The sequence below is a fragment of the Anguilla anguilla genome, chromosome 5, assembly GCF_013347855.1.
Source record: "Anguilla anguilla isolate fAngAng1 chromosome 5, fAngAng1.pri, whole genome shotgun sequence".
NCBI classification, from domain to species: domain Eukaryota; kingdom Metazoa; phylum Chordata; class Actinopteri; order Anguilliformes; family Anguillidae; genus Anguilla; species Anguilla anguilla.
Window position 1 is genome coordinate 33,445,476 of NC_049205.1, and position 21,460 is coordinate 33,466,935.

Consider the following 21,460-nt stretch of genomic DNA (forward strand, 5'->3'; position numbering starts at 1 on the left):
ATTCTCCCATGTATCCTGGGGGAACAAAAGAAAGACAGCAAATCTAATCACGGCATTCATATTGTATTAGTGCATAAGCATTATTTATTAAATTAGAACATCTCTGTTTCTTTACTTCCATTTAGTTGCATAAATACTAAGCTTGCCTTTTCTGTAACATAGAGATGATGATTTAAAATTAAACAAAAATCAAGACATGTATGAAAGAGACTGAATTTAATGCTTGGAAGTGCCTTGATCTGTGGCAATTTCAGTGCCTTTTGATGTGCTTTCCTCAGTGAGATGATGGTTTGTTTAATAGAGAGCATAACAGAAATGAAAGAAAATGGAATAGAAGCAAGCATTGCCTGGAGGAATAAGAGTGGCCACAAACAGCATTGACTTTCATTGCAGCACCCCAAGGACCAACATTGCAATATGGATGAAATCTTCCACTTGACTAGTGTTTTACAAGACAATTATGGTTCTCATCATAAAGGCATACTATGCAGGTATTTAGCCTTGCTGTGGTCCTGTGTTTACAAATGAAGCAATTTCAAGGTTGACTCTGGTTTTTGAACGAGCCCTGTCTTGTTGTTTCGTTTTACTGTTCCTGTGCTTCATCACCTCCACCATTGCAGTAGCTACCTAGCTACATATTCTCCACTGAAATCTGTTCCCACCCCAGAGACTTTGTAGCCGCACCCGCCCCTTCACACACAGAAATGACAGTCACGCCCAGAAAAGCCCCAAACATATCTTAGAAGAAGAAATGCCGGCAGAGGACCATGGATTTGGCAACTGTGATCCACATGACTGAGCATGGCTATTTTATATTTTCAAGGTAAAAATCCTGTATAGTTTGTCTTTAATACAGGGATTAGGACTATGGTGTAAATGTGTTTATTTCTGTAGCTTAAATAACAACATTGTCATAATGACTGCTTTCCAGGAAGAGGATTATTGCACCCTTATTTGGTACAATCAAAGCTCTAGTTTGCTAAACTAATGTTTTGAAAGGCTTGCTCATTTTTACAGCATTTTTGAAATAGCAGTCGTGTTTACAGAAATATTAATAGGATTCCCTGAGGCTAAGAATTATTCTACTTTAACACATTGTAAAGCAAGCCACACAGATTCAACCAAACCTGTTTCAGCCTCCTGCAGAGGTCCACAGACATGCCATTTTCACAGAAAAGCATATTATCTGGAAACCTCAAAACAACTCATCGAGAGAGAGAGAGAGAGAGAGAGAGAGAGAGAGAGAGAGAGAGAGAGAGAGAGAGAGAGAGAGAGAGAGAGAGAGAGAGAGAGAGAGAGAGAGAGAGAGAGAGAGAGAGAGAGAGAGAGAGAGAGAGAGAGAGAGAGAGAGAGAGAGAGAGAGAGAGAGAGAGAGAGAGAGAGAGAGAGAGAGAGAGAGAGAGAGAGAGAGAGAGAGAGAGAGAGAGAGAGAGAGAGAGAGAGAGAGAGAGAGAGAGAGAGAGAGAGAGAGAGAGAAAAAAATAAAACCTGTTCTCAGTAATAACTGCAGGGGAACTGAACACATATTTCTGGCTTGCTGCTATGGAATACAAGCAGGGACACCAAAGGATGAGAATTTTCCACTAAGCATCATCTTGCTTTTCTATCTCCCAGGCCATGGCAAGACAGGATATCTGCATAATATCCATTCACTCTGTCAAACAGATGTGGAAGAATGGCAAATATACTGTAGAACAGAATAGTATCAATGTATTCCTCAGTGCAGTTTCTCGAAATCAAGACAAAAGTATGTGTATTTTCAATATTGCAGTGTACCTCCAAAGATTTGGTGGCGAATAGTACAACATTTAAACACATATTCCATCATAAGCCATCGTGAATACCTTTCCATTTTTCATTTTCAACATAGTCCCCTAGGACTCAGGCCCAAGACCAAGTGCTAAAACAAGTTTGGTCAGGTTGGCTCAGGCAGGTCAGGTTGATCTTAAAAATTCTATTAAAAAGGGAAAAAATGATGACAATAACAACCTCTTTGCCCATCCCCTTGGTCACATCTAAAAGCATAGTGAGCCAATAGTTACAAACTCTCTGTGTGTTTACCTACAGCATGTGAAAATTGTTTAGACAGCGTGGGATTAACCACAGCTATTACCCAAGGCTTTGTAGTCTCCCTTGTGTTTTCAGGGAAAGTGGTGATTTGTCAGGCTCCACTGTTGTTTATTGCATGTACTGTCTAAGCAGGTCCATTTGCACAGCAGTTCTTTCTCAATGTCACATATAACTATCTTTTCTCAATTATGGAAAGGCTGCAGTATGGAATATGCAGGCTGGCAAACAGATGTCATTTTCAAACTGGAACCTTGATATTTTGCTATTTTGAAAGCCAAATTTGCCAAATAATTGGAAGTGCCTCATTCAGTTAAAAATAGTGATTTATTAAGCTTGTGTTATAAATTGTCTTACCTAGCATATTGTTTCGTACAGAACCACAATGTACTGTCAGAGCAGCAAGCCTGGTCTACATTTTAAAATAAAGTTTTTTAAGTGTACACATTTTTTAATACAGTTTGTTTAGAAAAACAATTTCCCAGCCACAGACCATTCATGTGAAAGTTATTTAAAATATTTAGCCTACATTTGCATGTTTTTTTTTTTTTCCATTTCAATCATAAGTCCCTGTTATTATGCTGTATAAATAATATCTGTTGTCAAATGAGCTATAGGTCACTGTAAAGTAGTGGCAAAGCTCATGATGTAATGCTAAATGGAACTGCACTCAGCTGCATCACTTGACTAGTCAATGATTACAGACAATACCCTATCTAATTTAAACCAAACCAAGGCTAGTTTAATGCATTCTCAATTGCTGTTTTTGTAACACTTCTATGAATAACATTTCTTTGAAGTATTAAAATGAGGACAGTAATCAAAGGGGCTTTGTCCATGTAGGGTACAAACTAATTTTGCTGTTATTCGTTATAGTTCAGTTGCAATATTTTCTAATAATTACCAATGAAAAATTCACTTTTTTTACATGGTCCCTTTACCATATATCAGGCAGTGTGTCTCAATACTACAACAATAATGAATTTTTAAAGACTGAATGCAGAATTGTTATCATAAGCAAAAACAAAGTTATTTTCAGTACAGTAAATTCACGCTAATACGTCACCGAACCCAAATGTTTAAGCATTATATCGTCATTTTACACATTCCTACCTGAGCTGTTTTCACCCCATAAATCTGTTTGTGCAGTGGTTTAAGGTACAACATTAAATTAAATATCAAGACAATCCAATAAAATGTTCCAGCCACGAAAAAACCTCATTATTCATTGGTGGGAAGAAATTCAGCACTAAGCATTTTAACCTTTGTGCACATCAAGGAAAGAGTGGAGGCTTTTTCTTTGCTATTTCATTTCCTAGTTCATGCATAGGAAATGGCAATTAAAATTGGCTTAAGGCTAAATATGGGCACTTGTTTTCAAGAATAATTACTGGGACAGGTTTATTAAAACCACCAGAATCAATACATTATTTTCTAGAAGCTTAAAAAAGAGTAGCAAGAATGAGATCACCATTAAAGCATAATCCTTATTAGCAGGAACATGATATTTTATTTAAATTAATACAAATTGTGAACATACACCATAATTAGCATAGGTTAATTAAAAGCAGTGTCCTACTTTACACATACAGATCGCATTGATTGTGATGCCCTGAATGTTAATGAAGAACCAATTAATTTCCATTTAGTTATGAAAGATCAGGAACCAGCCTTTTCCATGAAAGCTTTCCACTTGCACTCTATGCAAAGTGCAGATATTTGGCAGTTTTAAAGGATTTAATTATACAAGAATTATGCAGATTATGTTTCTACATTTGAAAAGATTATTTAACCAATAATTTGTAGTTCATGCCATTTTTTCAAATGACAAAGGGAAATAGAAGATTTTGAAATAGTTGCTTCAGTGGATATAGTAAGGCATGAGTAGTTCAGAGGCTCAGTACAATATCCCAGCTGAACACAAATGAGGCAAAATTAAGGACATTGTGAGGTAGAAGGCTTCTCATGGCCCATCTAAAATATTGCCCCATAACAATGCACAGGTAAGGATCCAAACACAGAAGAAGGCACAGGAAACAAAAGCAACAACACAAATGAACTTTACACACAAAAACAACAAATAGGAGAAGGGTATTTCAAAAAAAATACAGGAAAATGAGATTAGGGCTTGTAAGACATGTAAATCAAGACCAAGCAACAACTACAGGAGACTAAGGAATTTAAATACACTGACGAACAGGTGAAGCAAATAAACTAATGAAACACAGCTGAGAACAAAATACCCTAATTACTAAATGCTTGGTCAACTAAGTGAATAGACTGCAAGCTAGTGAAAAACATGTACCAAATAATTAACTCAATAGAACAATAATGACATAATGAGTTGACTGCACAAGCAAAATTAACACCAAAATGGGCCTTACCAGCTTCAGCTTCGCTGATCTGCTGTGCTGTAACTGATTCAGCAAGGACTAATGATACATGCTTCACTAATTTAGCCCAGTGTTGTAAGAACCTATCTGGGAGAACACCTTTCAGTGCTGGGATACTGTAATATAGCAAACACATGTATCACTTATGTGCCTTCCAGTAGTATCTATCGTTCAGAGACCATGCTACTTGTGACAGACATGAGAGTGATTGGATTTCTAACTTGTATCATCCTACCAATATACGAAGGCATGTTGTGGTACTCGCAAAACAACCACATTGATGCTGCTGTCCTTGTCAGCCCAGAACAACAGGGCACATATAATCAGACACATTTCCTTTTACTATGTCAAAGCATAGCAAGGTACATAGGCTAAAGGAAAATTGTATCAAGACATATTACCAGCCCACTGAGAAAAGTGTTAAAATGTACAAAACGCAACAAATTTGAAAAAAATAGGTAAAAGAAATACAAAGTACAGTATTTTTAAAGTAATTTCTTCAGTCATACAGAACACAAATCAGCTACATTTCAGGAGTCGTCATGTAGCCTATTCAGTTTAAGTCTCAGTGAAAAACTGAAAATATTTAGCAGGTGTAATCTCTGCAAAGTTCGAAACCAATATATATAATTTCTATAACTTCAATGCCCACAATTAGGCTATTCATCCAAAACCTAATTTTTTTAAATCAACTTGATCACACAATAAATGCATTTTGTGTGATTATGTGTGATGCAATTTGTATCAAAGTGTTGGTCATTTAGTTGCTAGATTTTTGTTAAGAAAATAGCACAAACTGCATGTAGGCTATTTCTTTCCTGATTCTATTTTTTTATTTTAAAAATGTCATTTTAAGCGCAGATATTGAAAAGTCATGGGAGGAGGAGGGTAGCTATTGCATTAATAGTTTTGGATTAATTTTCATTTTAAAGTCTAAAGTGTTGCCTCTGGCCTTTCTAGTGTTGAAGCATTTGGTATCTGATTGTAGCGGAGACCGGGGCCTGTTTTCACTTTCCCCTCACTCACCTGTTGCTGTCGTCTCTTGTCTTCATACGTCTTTGCCGATCTCTTTCAAAGATGCCTCAAAATAAAAAATTTTGAGGCATTTCTACACATCAATGTATTTAAAAATAATAGTTTATTTCAATAATAGTTTATCTCCCCGATTCGATAAACAAAGGACTAGATGCTGACAGGAGAGGCTACAGGCAATTTAGCCTATCTTGCCTAAATTGAAAATTATAAACAATTTTATTCTATACTTATTGCAGACATAGGGCAGAGTAGGTAGGTATGGTGACTTACATCAATTAAATTTTTCTCACAAGCACTAACTCATTCACAGTAGGTTTCACAAGTACTAAAAAAGTACAACTCTGCTTGCATTCAGCCATTGATGCTTATTGTTTATATATCTCCTGAATCAAATACTGCACAAAGTCTGAGACCAGTATGATTGCAACTGAATCGAGGCAAAATGAGGCAAAAACAGACATTGCTATGACTAGAACTTTGTAGATCAAGTTTCAATTCATAATTTACAAAATAACATTTGGCATGCTGTTATATCAATTAAAATATGACATCTTTACTGTTTATCTCTCTTAATTTTTTAGTTGTGCACTGATTTAGTTTTTACATGCTTTGGGCATTTAAAAAAAATAAAAATAAAAACAAAATGTGATTATCTTCTTTATGTTTGCATTTTAATTCATATAATACAGGACAAAATAATGGAAATTCATTCAGCCAAAGAGCACTTAGACAAATGACTGCTGGAAATAGGGTGAAAGTGTACATTAGTTTTCAGAAATATAGATATATACAGAAGGTTAGGTACATGAGTGTGCCTATGGATCGTCACGCTAAAAAGGACGCAAATATTAGCTCCTTGTTCCTGGTAGAAAGTAAGTCTGCATAATAAATGAATTTTATAGTAGTGGCTATGGCTGATTCTATTTATTAGTATGATTATTATTATTATTTGCTGAGATTACCTGTAATGCTGTCTATGTCAAATCATCCTATGTTGTTCTATTTGTAAATTTTTGTGCTGTGCTTAGCATATTAATTTCATAAAGTTTACAGTACTGTGCAAAAGTCTTAGGCACCTGTAAAAAAAATGATATACAGCTAAGATGCTTTCAAAAATAATGAAATGAAAGGTTATAAATGTCGAAAAATAATATAAAGAGCAGTAAATAGTTAAAAACTAAATAAAATCAATGTTTGGTGTGACCACCCTTCACGTATTCAATTCTCTTAGGTACACTGTCCTGCAGTTTTATAAGAAAATCGGCTGGTAGGTTGTTCCAAGCATTTTGTAGAACTTGCCACAGTTCTGCAGATGTTGGCTGTTTCGCTTGCTTCTGGCTCTCCAGGTAATCCCAGAGACCCTTGCTCAAGTTTTTATCTGAAAAGTAGTCTATTACTTAAAACATTACTTTATTTAACAAAATACAAAAATGTATCTGTAAAATTTCATTTTTTGGAAAATCTCTAATTTGCTGTTTTCTACTGACACACTAATGCAGAAAACAAAAAATAAACATCCAAGACCAAATATATACTATATATTATATTTAAAATTTTAGGGTGCCTAGGCCTTTTGCACAGTCCTGTATGTCCAACACAAAATTCAGTTTTTCATGAAATCACAATCTTTATGTTACTTGTTAAAAATACAGAGCCTTTACTCATTTTATAGAAGTGTGATTACATTCAAAACATCATCTAGTTTACAGTCTCTGGACATGCTGGAGGAAATACATTAATATGTATTACTCTGTGCAGTGGGCATAACCTCAGATAGTATGGATGACTGGAATGCAGTCCCACTGTTTCCAGGGCTTGCCTGTAACCCAAAAATGGAGTTGAGGCAATTAATGAGCTGTGTGGCCTGGCCAATCATCAAAACGCAGAGTCCATTCTTTGACAAAGTGAAATACCTGTCATTTTTTATGACCCCTTTGCCACAGGCTCAGTCCCTGCAGATTGACGTTTGGAAATCAATAGACCATAACAAAAGCTCTTAATCTCGCTGAAACACTTCATCTTCTTTATTTTGCAGACCCTGTCAGAGAAGAAAGGTATTTTCTTGTATACAGTATGCAGCACACTGTGGCTCAGCAGCAAATGAACCACATGCTGCAATGCAGAAGGAATTTTCTTCAACTCACTCAAAAGCCACTGGATTTTCGGCATTTTGGTTTCTTCCCCTGTAGTCTCACACTATAGGGAGCACATTGATCATTCCAGTCCATTCATTAAGGTAACTAGGCAGGTTTGTGTGCGGCAGCTTAATTCTCTCCCTAACTGAACATTATGTACTCCTTAATTTAGCTGGCAGTGTGCTTTCTGTCTAGTATATTATAAATAAAGCCTTTTAATGGTCTGAAAATTTAAATGTCAATTTACTCTATCACAACAAGTACTGAAACAAACATGCTTGTGTACATTCCTGCCAGCCCAAATAAGTCCTATTAGATACATGATTAAGAATTGCATACATTAAGTATACAAACTCACAAGCTGTATTGACAGACATTAGCAAGCACTAATACATCATTAAAATTTCCACTGGTATAGTAAACAAGTATATATAAAAATTCAGGACGATGTGTGGTTTGTTTCTCAGAAAAAACTATGGAATGTAGTTTGTGCATTGTAAGTAGCCAGTTAAAGCTAAATAATCCTTTTCTAAACGAATCACTTACAAAAAACCCATCAAATAGTTTCATCCATATTATATGGCTGCATCAAGGAACACAATATAACAGCCACTCAGATATGGGCATCTTCTTACCCTGCAATGCGAACTTTTTTCTTCTGATTAAACTGGGTAAATATTTATTTACATAGCCTAGTTTACAAAGCAGCGTTTGCTATGGCCTACTTTTCAACAAAGTGGAAAAAATCCATTTGAACAGCCAAAAAACTACCATGTTTGAACCTGTGGAAAAAGTGAAGTATAAAGGTTTTCTGCCCTGGCTATGACTAGACTGAAGGAAAATGCCTAAAGCACCACAGTGCAGATCCGATTAGTCTTTTTTTCAGGTGTGCTTTATAAATGCAAACAAGACCCTGAATACAGCCCATGAGAATCTATACAAACATGGAATATTTATTTATGAATGTATAATAAAAAAAAATTTTTTAATCAGGTTTTGTAAATCAGTATTTCTACATAGATATCACCTATTGGCACCTCTGCTCTTATTACCATTAACATTTAGATCATATAAACATATTAGTATTTCATTGGGAATTATGTGTTTTGCATCATTATTGAAGAATGATTAGGATCTTATTTAGGTCTACATTCCACTTCTTCATTAAGGTAATACATTAAAACCATTAGTATTTATCAGGTAGAAAGCATAATGGAATTGGAACTGATATTCAAAATGATGAAGTTGGCTCAGTGTTTGACAGCAGGTAACCATTTCAACTCTGTGTGACCATTTAAAATCTTTTTATAAATATGTGCATTTTGCCTTCATGGCTAGCTTACTGGTACAGGAACTAGGTCATATTGTTAGTAGCTTTCATAATGTAGACACTTAACATCTGAACAACTAGTCTGCTAATTCAACTCACTGCATCTTTTTAAAAATACATACTCATGTAATATAAACCATGTTTTCACCTGTGTGCAGGTCAGCATAGTGGGCAGGTAGAGAGCCAGCTTCATAGCCTTCCATAATCAACTAATACAGTAACTTTTACCATCTTGCTTTCACAATTTTTATTTGCTTTAATTCAGTTTACTTGAAAATGTATCTTGTAAATTTATAAGGCTGGAGTAAATACTACCATTTACCATTAAATCACCCATTTCCCAAAATGTCTGTCTTCTTACTTAGAAGAGAGAGTTATCTACCAATGTTTCCCTCATCTAGCCTGTGTCCAGACTCTTAGCCATAGCAACAGAAAGGTAGAAATTATTTCATTTTTTTAACCTTTATTTATACAGGGAGGTCCTACTGAGACCAAGGTCTTTTTCCTGCCACAGGCTAGCAAACATTAAGACACAATATTAAAAAAAGTACAAATAAACAATGAGTTACAACACACAATATTACTGATATCCTTTTTGGGAGGTGCAGAGTTGGGCTGTCACTTTCTTTCTAAATGTGAGTTAAGTCGAATCTCATAAATAAGAAATATGTGTTAGAATTTTCTTCCATCTGAATTAAAATAAAACAGTGCCTAAACATTTATAAAACAAAATAAAACCAAGGCAAATCTTACAATTTCAATGATCCTGTTCACAGTAGTAAAATTACTAGTCATTTCATAACGCACAAGCCCATCATTAATTCACAACAATGGCATGGCTTAACTGAACTGAGTGGGATTAGATAAGTTCTGGTTTTGTCATGTTTTAAATACACTTATTTCAATCATTGTTCACCTAGTTACACATCAGCATAGGTTTGATTTGTATTGTTTACTCATAGAAATTGTTAACCAACGAAACAGCAAAGTTTATCCCCATGTCGCATGGTTGCGACATCTGCATATGGAATGTAAAGAGAACATATCTATTGAGTAACTTACTTCTTATAGGGTTTAGAAGAGGTAAAGCCTGATGTGCACCACATACATGATTAGTAACTGCCCAACAAATGTTGTAAAGCCTACATAAAATCAAGATAATTTTAACTGCAGTCAAATAAAATGAAAAGATTGTTCAAGGCGTGTTTATTGTCAGTCTTATTACAAACATGTGTAAGAAAAATAACAAGATGCAGTACTCCAGGGAACACAACACCACAAAGCATGAGAACAGCTATAAACAATTAAAAATTGAAATAAATACATTAATTAAAATGATCGCTTTGTGTTCACTTTTAAAGCTATCAAGGCTGTTAGATGTACCCTGCGCCTCGGGGTTAAATGTAACATTTCACATTCGGTACTTTGGGTCAGATTGCTAGTGAATAGTATGTCTCATAAACTTCAATGTGATGTGTAATCATAGCCAAGGGGTGTAGGTTGTTTGTATTTTAAAAAATTATTAATCTATCTCTAGTAATATTTTCAGAATTGAGCCAAATATGAAAAATGTTAGTTTCCCTGCTGTCCCCTATTTATCAAACAATGACCAATATGTTATATAGCCATAACAGGCTTTTATAACACTGAGGTAAACAAACAGTCAAATCAAGTTTCAAACATAGGGAAAGTTTTTTAATAAATCAAAACGTAGTTACTCATCCTTATTCTGAATTGCATTGTATGAACTGCATGAACCCCACCACCACCCCTACCTGAGGGACACTGAAGTCAATTATAAACTGAAACAATGCTTTGTCGGACAAGCAAGAATTAATTAAAAATATGTTTATTTTCTGAATCCAGCAGTTCTAACAGTCAATGTCCTTGTTAAAATGTTCAGCCCTCTGAATACTGAACCAAGTGATATTTCATGCTAGAACCCCTCACTTAACCTACATGTAAAATATGTTTTATGTGATTTAATTTAATAGTTATTATTTAAAATGAGAATTATCAATAAAATCGCCAAATTCATTGATCGGTCAGTCTACAGTGCACTGGTGGAATCAACCAACAAGTCAAAACAAGCTCAACACCAGGGTTTGAGGTTAAATAATTGAATTCAATAAGTAGCAGTCAATTATAATGAATTGAAAACATACAATCTTTATTGAATGCAGGCACACTACTTCTAAATTACACAATAGAAGACATACAGCAAAACATTAAACAACTAACCTAGAAATACCAGAAAACTGAGAAAGAGAGAGAGACGGATAAGAGAGAGAGAGAGAAACGGATCGGCCAGACCTTGCACAAGTATCACCCACTTCCAGTATAAGCCCCACAAGAAAACCAGCTAAAAGCACACAACCAAGGAACCACCACCAAAATAAAAAGAGGAAAACTTCTTCTTCAAGGCTCCGGCACCAACACAACACACAAACTTTTTCCTGTGGCAATCTTAAATACCCTTACCCAGCATGGCTTGAGTATGTTTTGCCCTGATTGGGTGATGCTGAGTTAAGGTGTAGGATAGAAGGGAAAGGGGTCAGACTAATTTATGGCAAGGGCTGGCCTACCTAATGATTGCATTCAAACTAAAGTAATGGGAAATGTTAGGCATGCAGGGTCTCCAACCCCCGATATGGTGTCTTGTGTCATATGGTTTGTCTCTTCTGAGGAGGTGAGACCCATATATTGTTAGCCTAGATTAGGGTATCAGTGGAATTTAAAATTGCCCCAATCACATTTGCTTTGATGCTTGTGATGGGGATGCCAGGCCACATTCTTATTTACTATTTCCCTCTCTAAGGCCAAAATCTAAACACTACATATCCTACAGATTTTTTATTAAACTAAAAAGCATTGTTTAATAATTATTATTTATTTAAATTAAAAATAGATCCTCATCTTCATTATGAACTGCTTCATTATGAACCCCTAATGAAATGATAAAAAATAATTTTAAAAAAACACAATGTAAGGCTAAATGGTTCTATTATTTAATACTTGTTCTTCCCTCTTTGTTAAAGCCCCACTTTACCTGAATGTTTGATTTGCATAACCTTAAAGAAATGTGATGGGGAGACTTGCTATAATGAAAAGTTACTTGAAACACTCATTGGGGAGCAGGTAAGATATTTTAGAGCCACGTGAACCAGTGCTGGGTGTGTCATTAACCAACAACCTGTGTCTGTAATGTTTTAACTCTAGTATTTTTCAGTATGTACTACCGCTACACTGAGGGCCAGCAGCATCTGATGTATCCAGCAATACAGCATCGATTTCTGCACCAGCAGCGACCAAATTTCATAAAGATTATGAAAAAATATATTGCAAAACGTTTTTCTTGAAATAAAGGACACAACTGAATCAATTTCAACATTTCTATTTCTAAATTGTTACAAAGGGAAAATTTATTGAGGCATATTACAGGAACACTGAGAAAAGCACTAAAATGTGCATGACAAAACACAAAATGGAGAACTAGTTAAAGAAAGACAAAGTGCAACATTTTAAAAATGCCATTGAACACATTTCTTCTTCCCTTCTCCTGGGAGTGCGCTTTTACATAGCCTACGCTCTGTCGCTCTTCTCTTATCAATTGCACAGAATGCGCAGCTTTGGTGGTTTGCTGGGTCTGCATGCCCACAAATCATTACTTCACGCAGTTTTCGTGTAGCTATTCTATGAGGCAGCGGCGACTGGTGAGCTGAAAATTGGTGGGGCGCGAAACTTTCCTTTAAACTAATCATTGATCTCAACCTGTTTTCATTAATTTCCCTTTATTATCAAGTGTGCCAACGATTGGACTAATCAAATGGCAATTAGCCTAACACACAGCATCTTTATACCATGTTAGGGGGATTAATTCATAAATTCAATTTATCTGTTAAAAACCTGTTTTAATCACCAAGTAGTCTACACTTAACAAACAAGATACACCAGTCTGTGTTAGCTTTCAGAATAACCAGCAAAAACAAAACCTGCACTTCAAGATTGTTTACAATCTAAGCATTGCAGATATTTGCCATGATATTTGCCTCCGAGTGCGGAGAAAGAAGTGCATGTATCTGCAAATAAAGTTGATTAAAAATGTGCACAATTTCGTACTGCAAATGAAAATAAATGTAGGCTATAAGGTCTAGGCTATTCGCTAAAACTGCATATTTGGGGAGAGCTGGCTATATATGATAGTATTGAGTAGCCTATTTTGTGGATTAATTGTATTGATACTCAAGGAAAATCAGGAGAAGTTTCCGCCACTGCTTAGTGATTAAAACTGATTTTTCTAAATCGCATTTATCATTTAATCTCGCTAACACAATGCGAAGAAGCTGTGTGTCCCTTTCCAATTGATTAGTCAGATCGTTTGCATGCTTGTTAATCACTGAAAATTAATTCAAACAGTTTGAGATCAATGATTAGTTTAAAGGAAAGTTTTGCGCCCCACCAATTTTCAGCTCACCAGTCGCCACTACTATGAAGTTTATTCAGAGTCTCAGTTTCAGTGAAACCCAAAAATATGTTGGTGGCATTATCTTCGTGGCGTTTTTCTGTGATTATATGAGCAAAATTAGTTTCAATAGCGCTTTATTGGGAAATTTGTATATCAAAGCATCGGTCATTGTTGAATAGTGTGCTGAAGTAGACAGCAAAAGCACCTGTTGTTGTCTGGTGGGGGGTTTTGTGAAGAAAATGGCACAGACTGCCTGTTTCACTTTACTGAGTTTTTTTTTTTTTTCCAAATTTAAAAAACGTAGTTATATAAAGCCCAATTGTATGGGAAAGTGATGGAAGGAGGAGGATATAATATTTACAGCGTTGGAGTAATTTTCATATAAAAGTCCCCTAAGCCCCCATGGTGTCGCTCTGGCCTATCTAGTGTTAAGGGAAACTGTCACTTGCTGTCTTTCTGCGGGTGTGTGTGTGTCTAATTGAGTAAATGTAGGTGCTGACTTCTGAGAAAATGGCATGAAAGAGGTGGTAAAAAGAGATCTGAATCCAAATAATATTGGCCAAATTGGGGAGGAGAAAACATTTAGCGAGAACCCATTATTCGAGTGATACCATATAGTATTTGTATTCGGCACAATCCATAGTCTCTTTCTTATTGTGGAGTTATGAACACTGACCGTAGCTGAGGCTAGGGAGGCCTGCAGTTCTTTGGATGTTCTTCTGGAATCATTTGTAACTTCCTGGATGAGTTGTTGCTTCTAGCTGTCTTTATTTAGGTAATCAGCACCTGGTATTTATAATCAGCATCACTCCTTTCAGTCGCTATTGATCGATAACTTGTAAAACATCTTACAGTTTATATGTGTAACTTAATTTTTACATCTATCATGTGTTTAACTCCGATACCTTTGTGATCCATGGGTCATTCCAGAAGGCCCAACCACTGCAGGCATAACCCAGCCCTGTCCTCATCTAGGGAACTCACTGTGGCAGGTGGATTATGAAACTGCCAGTCAGCCGTCCAGAAAGCCAACTTCATCACTGCCTATGCCAAGATGAAGTCTTTTCACTTCCTGGCTCTCAGAGACCTGGATAACCAGATAACACCGCCACTCCAGCTGCACTGTTTACGGGCTGCTCTCATCTTGCACACGCTAGGGCCTCTGGTCAAGGCAGGGGCACTGGTTTGCTTATTTCTCTGTCTGATCTTAACTTTTTGGCTCACCAGCCACTGTGGCTTGTTGCTTTCCAAAGTCACTAGCTGCTCAACCAAAAAGTAATAATTATATTGGAGAATGTAAGTGCATGCACTTGTTTGGACATAACTTCCAGTTTCTTAGCAAGCCAACCTGTGTGTGTGTGTGTGAGAGAGAGAGAGAGCAGTTTTAATAACTTGCCTACACTTAACAAAAGCACCTACAATAAAAGTTCTTTAACAAAACAAAAATCTTTTGCAGATATTTGCCATTAATATTTTTACTTTAGTGTGGGCTTGTGCATTGTATACCACAGGGTGAAACTGAACACTGTGACAAGCCTTTCTTCTTTCTTTTTTTTGCAGTGCTAAATAAACTAAAGCTACTCTGAAATCATGGACGTCTATCTGTCAAAGTTTATACTGCTTTACAGAGCAATTGCTGTTTTCTGTGTTTGGTGTGGCAATTGTTGTCAAGTCCGGGTTTTCCGATCGCAACTGCAGAATCTGAATTTGCACTCTCCTCTAGCATGGAGTGTCACTAAACAGTTTAAAGCGGCAATGAGTGTACACAGTTTGTATGTGACTCCATGTTTGGTAGTGGTTCTATTTTGGCCGAAATAGATGTCCTTCTTATCATTATACTCCTAGCTCGACTGAGGAGACAAGACACGATAGAGCAAACTGTATGAGCACAGGGGAGTTGTAGTTGGACAGGCAGCAAAATATAAATCTACCGCAGACTAATGGAAACTCATAGGCAGGGCTTGATATGAAATTTTTCGCTAACCAGCTCACCAGCCACAATTATCACCTCAAATTGACTTCATTATTTCAGACTTTTGTTAATTTTAATTTTTTAATAGAAAATTCTCCCAAAAGGTCACTTAACAAAATGGCTGGTAAGAGCGACAAAGTTACATGCCACTGCTGAATTCTATTTGCATTTGGTGGGTGTTAATGTCAACCCCTGCTCAGAGAAATTTACAGCTAAAATTGCAGAAAAGCCTAGAAAGAAATCATGCAAGTGCAGGTTGTGGCATAGAAACATAATAACTACAGCAGCTCAAGCCAATTAGGTTTACTTTCCAAGGTATAGTAGCATGGTTTAAAACAATGCTGTCTTCAGAATAACACATTACTTGCTTTGATACTGTATTTTAGATCATTTTAATGAAATAGTTGCAGTAGACCAAATTAGTAACATTGAAACTGTAATTTCAATGTGCAATTTGCGATTACGCTGCAATTCTAAAATAACATAGGCCTAATAATACTGACATTTCTATTTTAAATCATAAAAAAATTAGGAAACAAAAACATTTAGCATTTAATTGAAAATGAACAGTCTGGACGAAAGCTATTTTTTTTTACTGCTGAATGTGTATTATAAACGGTTCCCTCGCAGCAAGTAGGTTCTGGGTTTGAATCCCTGCAGATTCAGATTTCACATTCTCCCCGTTTCTACATGGGTTTGCTCTAGGTACTCCAGTTTCCTCACTAGAGTAAATAAATAAATGTTTCTGAGTGCTGTTTGGTATACAAATGGACGAATATTAGAAATGTGCACATTTATGTCATCAATCTACAAAAGCCATGCAAAAAAAAAAACACATCAACCTCTGTGCTCGGCTGCTTAACAGAGCTGAATGTGTATTCCAATATATAAGGTCCACTTTGTTACTAAGGGGAAAAGTACAGAGATTAGTCTGTGCTGGTCTGAGGTCTTGCGTGGAGGTTAAATCCCCATTCAGTCATCTAATTATACAGTACCTGCCCTAGATACTGAGGTTCAAAAATAACTTCAAGATGAACAGATGTTCCTGTTTAATAGTGGTCGTCAGGGCTGGGGCCTGTAGCACTGATAGTTGTACATGTAATTGAGAGGTAGTCCTGCTTATCAAGTTTTTTTTTTTTTTGAAAGCAGATATGTTACAAACCACAACAGTCACTGGTAGTATTTATTGATAAAGGCTGAAGGATTTAAGGGATCTTGGGAAATAATTTCCAATTTGTCACTGAACCCTGAGCTCTCTAGATTCAACTTCTCTATCAGCGAGGCTTTAAATACCCACCTTCAACAGCGTATATATTAGGGATGTATCCGAATCTGAATACTGTATTCGGGAAAGCACGAATAATGCGATGGAAACAGATATTTCTTCTACCCGAAGTTGCTCGTTATTATTCGGATTCGGAAAAAAGTCAGCGCCATGTCGAGTTCTCATAGCCTCTATCTAACGTTACAAGGGACAGAGAGAGAGGGAGAGGGGGGAGGGGGGTGTTACGCACGGCTGCTAGCTGTATCTGGAACTCCGGCACACATACCAACAAACTTTGAGCCACTGCACTGCAAAACGTTTAATAAATAAGTTCTGTGCGTCAGCCATTATGTTTCTTCAAATCGATTCATATCATTGTGGATGGCCACAAGATAAAAATGCCCATTCTGTTTGCAACATAGGACTTTGATTTCACTAACTAGTCATTTCATTTACTACACATTATTGAAAAGTGATCGCTATATACTGTAGTCGCCCCCACCGAGGCAGCGCATAGCAGGCAGCGGGCTGAGTGCTGACCATTCCCGGCTATCAGGGAAACTCTCGCATTGAGGAGGAGGAGACGTCAGGTGCGGGAGCTAGCGAGACAAAAGCCTGGTGTGGCAGCTGGATTTCTTCAAATCCCCGCAACCTATACATCAAAATGAAGCTTAGAACCTGTAGTTTCAGCTGTGTTAATTTCCTCCATTTAAAGAAACCAGTCGAAATATTTTACGAAACGTTTTACCTTGTATTTCAGTCAATATTCATCCGTTTAAGATGTAACATGCTGTATGTATCAGCCATAGGTCTTGGTTATCAAATGAACACGAAATCCACTTCAGATTTTCATGGTAGGCTAACAGTTGCCACCAAGGGAAAATATGAGGACATCAGATGGTTTGCAGTCTATCCAAACTTAGTTCAGTAGGGGAAAAAAATAAAACAGGCAAAAAAGTTAATGCACTGTTATGTAATTACTGTTGTAAAGTGATCATTCACGTTTCCCTAGCGAACTGTTCACACATCAAGAAACGCGAACGCAGCATAATTGGAATTTAAGATTATTCCCTTCTTAAATTCCAATGATATTCATTTTTCTATATATCTTTACTGTAAATGGTTTCTATTTCCAATGCAAAACAGAATCTTTCCATTTATATATTTTTGTTCAGTTTCTGATTGTTCAATGTCCCCCCAGTTAAAAGGGGGGGGGGGGGGGGGATTTAACTTGACTTCCTGTATAAACCACGCCAACTTCCTGTCTTCTATCCGAATACAGATACAGATACAGATAATTTTGTTGGTTGAACAGATAGATACAGATAATGACGTCTCTGCACACCCCTAGTATATATATCTGAACCTTCTTGTCATGCATTGGACTCAACTACAGAGATGGTAAGCCATTGAAAGTCATGAATACAAATTATCCCAGACATACGTAAAAGCAGAAGAGGTTATGGCAGTCCAGGATCAAGTTTCAATACCATCTTTTACGGTTTAAGGGTAAAATGTTATATTCCTCTGCAACATTTTGGTTACTATCATTTGTAGAGTGCTTACAGCACATTGGACTGCTCCATCCATGTCAATTGATTATTTAAAATGTCCAATTTTAATAATTAAGTGGAAACTCATCAAGACAATATGGATTACTTTTCTTTGCCGTTTTCTGCCTTTTTTTAGCACACACTGTAGCAGACAAGATCTGAGGAGTAATACCGTTTGTAGCCTGTACAGAACATATGCAAAAGAAAACCACAAATTTCAACAAATCATATTTAAAAATCATTATTTGTTCATACATTAGTGGCACCGCTTTACCTTGAAATAAAGTACCCTTAAGGCCAAAGCTTGGTGGACACTGGAAACTTGGTGATGCATTGTGACAAGGAAGTGCAGTCTGATGGGTGAGATGCAATATGGTAGTGTCCTGCTGCTAGATTTGTCTACTAGTTACCAAGCCAACTTTAAGACAATCTACTGGAAATAGCTGATCTCTCCAGACAGCCAATCCCACAGCAGGATTACTTAGCTTCATCAAAGATGAAGGTCTGTAGCAGCCAATAATGTAATAACTACCGTTAATGTAATGACTGCCAATAACGTAATAATTTTTCCGTTCTTAATGTAATAAAAGTCGATAACCTAATAACTTACCAATAATGTAATAAAATTTCTGAACCAATAACGTAATAACTTTTTGCACATAATGTAATAAGTTATTAGATTATTGACTGGTTATTACATTATTAGCTGGGTTAAAAAAAATCATTAAAAATGTAATAATAGGAGTCGATAATGTAATAATATACTTGTATCACTATGTATAAATTTTATTTATTATCAAGTGCCAGACTTCCATAACACTTAGGCCTACCCTTACTGTTGCTTCTTTTAAATAGCTGCTCAAAAACCAGGCCAATCCTGACCCCTGAATCTTAGTCCTAACTCTGAGAAAACACACACACACCTACTCTCTCTCTCTCTAAGAATTAATTGTTTGTGTAACTTGATGGTTAGACTTATCTCCAGCCCTGCCTTATACTCCTTTGCCATTTGAGTACCAAATTAAGTGGGAGCACACGTTTGCAAACACAGACAATTACTCTTATGTTGTATAATATGAAATCTATACCTCTTTGAAGATGCTGTGTTCTCAAATAAAAAAGACCACCACTTCTTTCCATGAAAAATATAATCTTTAATCAAGTGTATTTAAATAACTTCTTCAACCAAACTGGCATTATTATCCCTTGTGCTCAACGTTCAACCTCTTAATGCAAAATTCTAAACTGTAAAATATAGTATATAACATGACCTACAAAGATAACTTTGGTAACACATCTTTCAGTTTTATCATAATAATAAAGGATGGTTTACCGTCCCTTTTTTAAAGAACTAAACATTCTCTTGATACACATTACATTTACAGTATCTATACCAATTGGTCCCAGCATCATGTTTTGTCTCAGAAAACAATATGTTTCATTCTTTCAACAGAACTATTTTGTTAAATATTTTTTGCCCAAACTAATATAAAAGTGGTACTGATAATTATTTTAACAACACTATTTTGCACTCTAAATTAGGAAGTATCGATAAGAGTATTGATAAGTATTGGTATTGATAAGCAGTATCAATAGTGGTATTGGTATTGATAAAATCCTAACCATGCCCATCCCTAGTTGTAGAAACTAACTAACTCACTAACAGGTGCAGTTTTCTCATGACATGGCTTGCCATTGTGTCCCTTTCTCTCTTGTTTTAAGCACTTCTTTCATGGTGACTTGACTTGTGACTTGCTTGACCTGAGCAATGACTTGACTTGTCTTGCTTGACGTTTACTAGTGACTCGACTTGACTTGCTTGAGTCTAAACACAGTGACGTGGGACTTGCTTGAGACTTGAAGGTTAAGACTTGAGACTTGCTTGTGACTTGCATAAGTGTGACTTATTCTCACCTCTGCCTCACTGTCAGGTGAAAAGAAGCAGTTGGCGACTCTACATGTATCAGAGGCATGTGGTAGTCTACACCCTCCCCAGATCAACAGAGGATAACGCATCGACCAGGACCGTGATACACACAGAGAATTGGTATAACGACTAAAATTGGAGAAAATGGCAAAAATAAAAAAGAATGAACTATAGATATCATTTGCTTTGGTTTTAGACTCTTTGTTGAGCTTGTCATGACTGTATTCAAATAGCCAGGGATGTCAATAGGGCAAGGATTCTGATTTGGTAATACATTTTCATGTAACCTTTCAGGAGTCAGGTTTGGTATATATACATAGAGAGAGAGAGTGCTGAATAGCTATAATAGTGTGGTTGAAACAGTTTGCTTGAAAAAGTTATTTTTCATGAAAAGAAATGGTGGTCTTTGTATTCGTGGACAAAGCATCTTCAAAGAGGTATAGATTTCATATTATATGACATAAGAGTAATTGTCTGTGTTTGCAAAGATATGTGCTCGCACTTCATTTGGTACTCAAATGGTTAAGGAGTAGAAGGCAGGGCTGGAGATAAGTCTAACCAAGCACCACAAACAAATAAATAGTCATAATTCCTAGAGAGAGAGTAGGTGTGTGTGTGTGTGTGCGCATGTGTGCGCACGCGTGTGTGGTCAGGTTTTTGAGCAGCTATTTGAAAAAGGAAACAAGTAAGTGTCATGGAAGTGTGACACTTTATAGCCAATAAATAAAACTTAAAGCGATATAAGTATATTATTACATTATCGGCTCCTGTTATTACATTTTTCAATGATTTTTTAAAAACCCAGCCAATAATGTAATAACTTATTACATTATATGCAAAAAGTTATTACGTTATTCAGAAAATGTATTACATTATTGGTCAGTTATTACATTATCGACTTTTATTACATTAAGAACGGAAAAATTATTACGTTATTGGCAGTTATTACATTAACGGTAGTTATTACATTATTGGCTGCTACAAGGTCCTTGAAGATTCAGAACAATACATTGATGACTGCTTCAACAGACTTGGTAGGATGGAGAGACAGAAGAAGAAATGCACCCATGAATAACCTGCGGAACACAAACAACCTCTACTCTGACAAAATAGAGGTTAGGGTCCTCGCCACTATTGGCCAAAAATTCTTCATGCTCAAGGTCCTTCACAAAAAATTTAAAAACAAGAAAAAGTATTTGCCAGGGGACCAAATTGCTGCAGAAAGAAATCTAAATGCAAATAAGTAAAATACAGTTAAAACGCCAACAAACTTTTCAAAGAAAATAAAGCAATGAAAGAGACAATACTGGATTTACAAT

The 21,460-nt window shown here is 36.2% G+C and overlaps 1 long non-coding RNA gene across 1 annotated transcript; it reads left to right on the top strand.

The window, feature by feature from the left end:
• Positions 1 to 723: 723 nt before the first annotated feature.
• LOC118228053 lies at positions 724 to 15,057 on the top strand. The gene is made up of 3 exons (XR_004765399.1): positions 724 to 823; positions 7,531 to 7,731; positions 14,356 to 15,057. It is a non-coding gene; the product is annotated as an uncharacterized LOC118228053 (long non-coding RNA).
• The last annotated feature ends 6,403 nt before the right edge of the window (positions 15,058 to 21,460 follow it).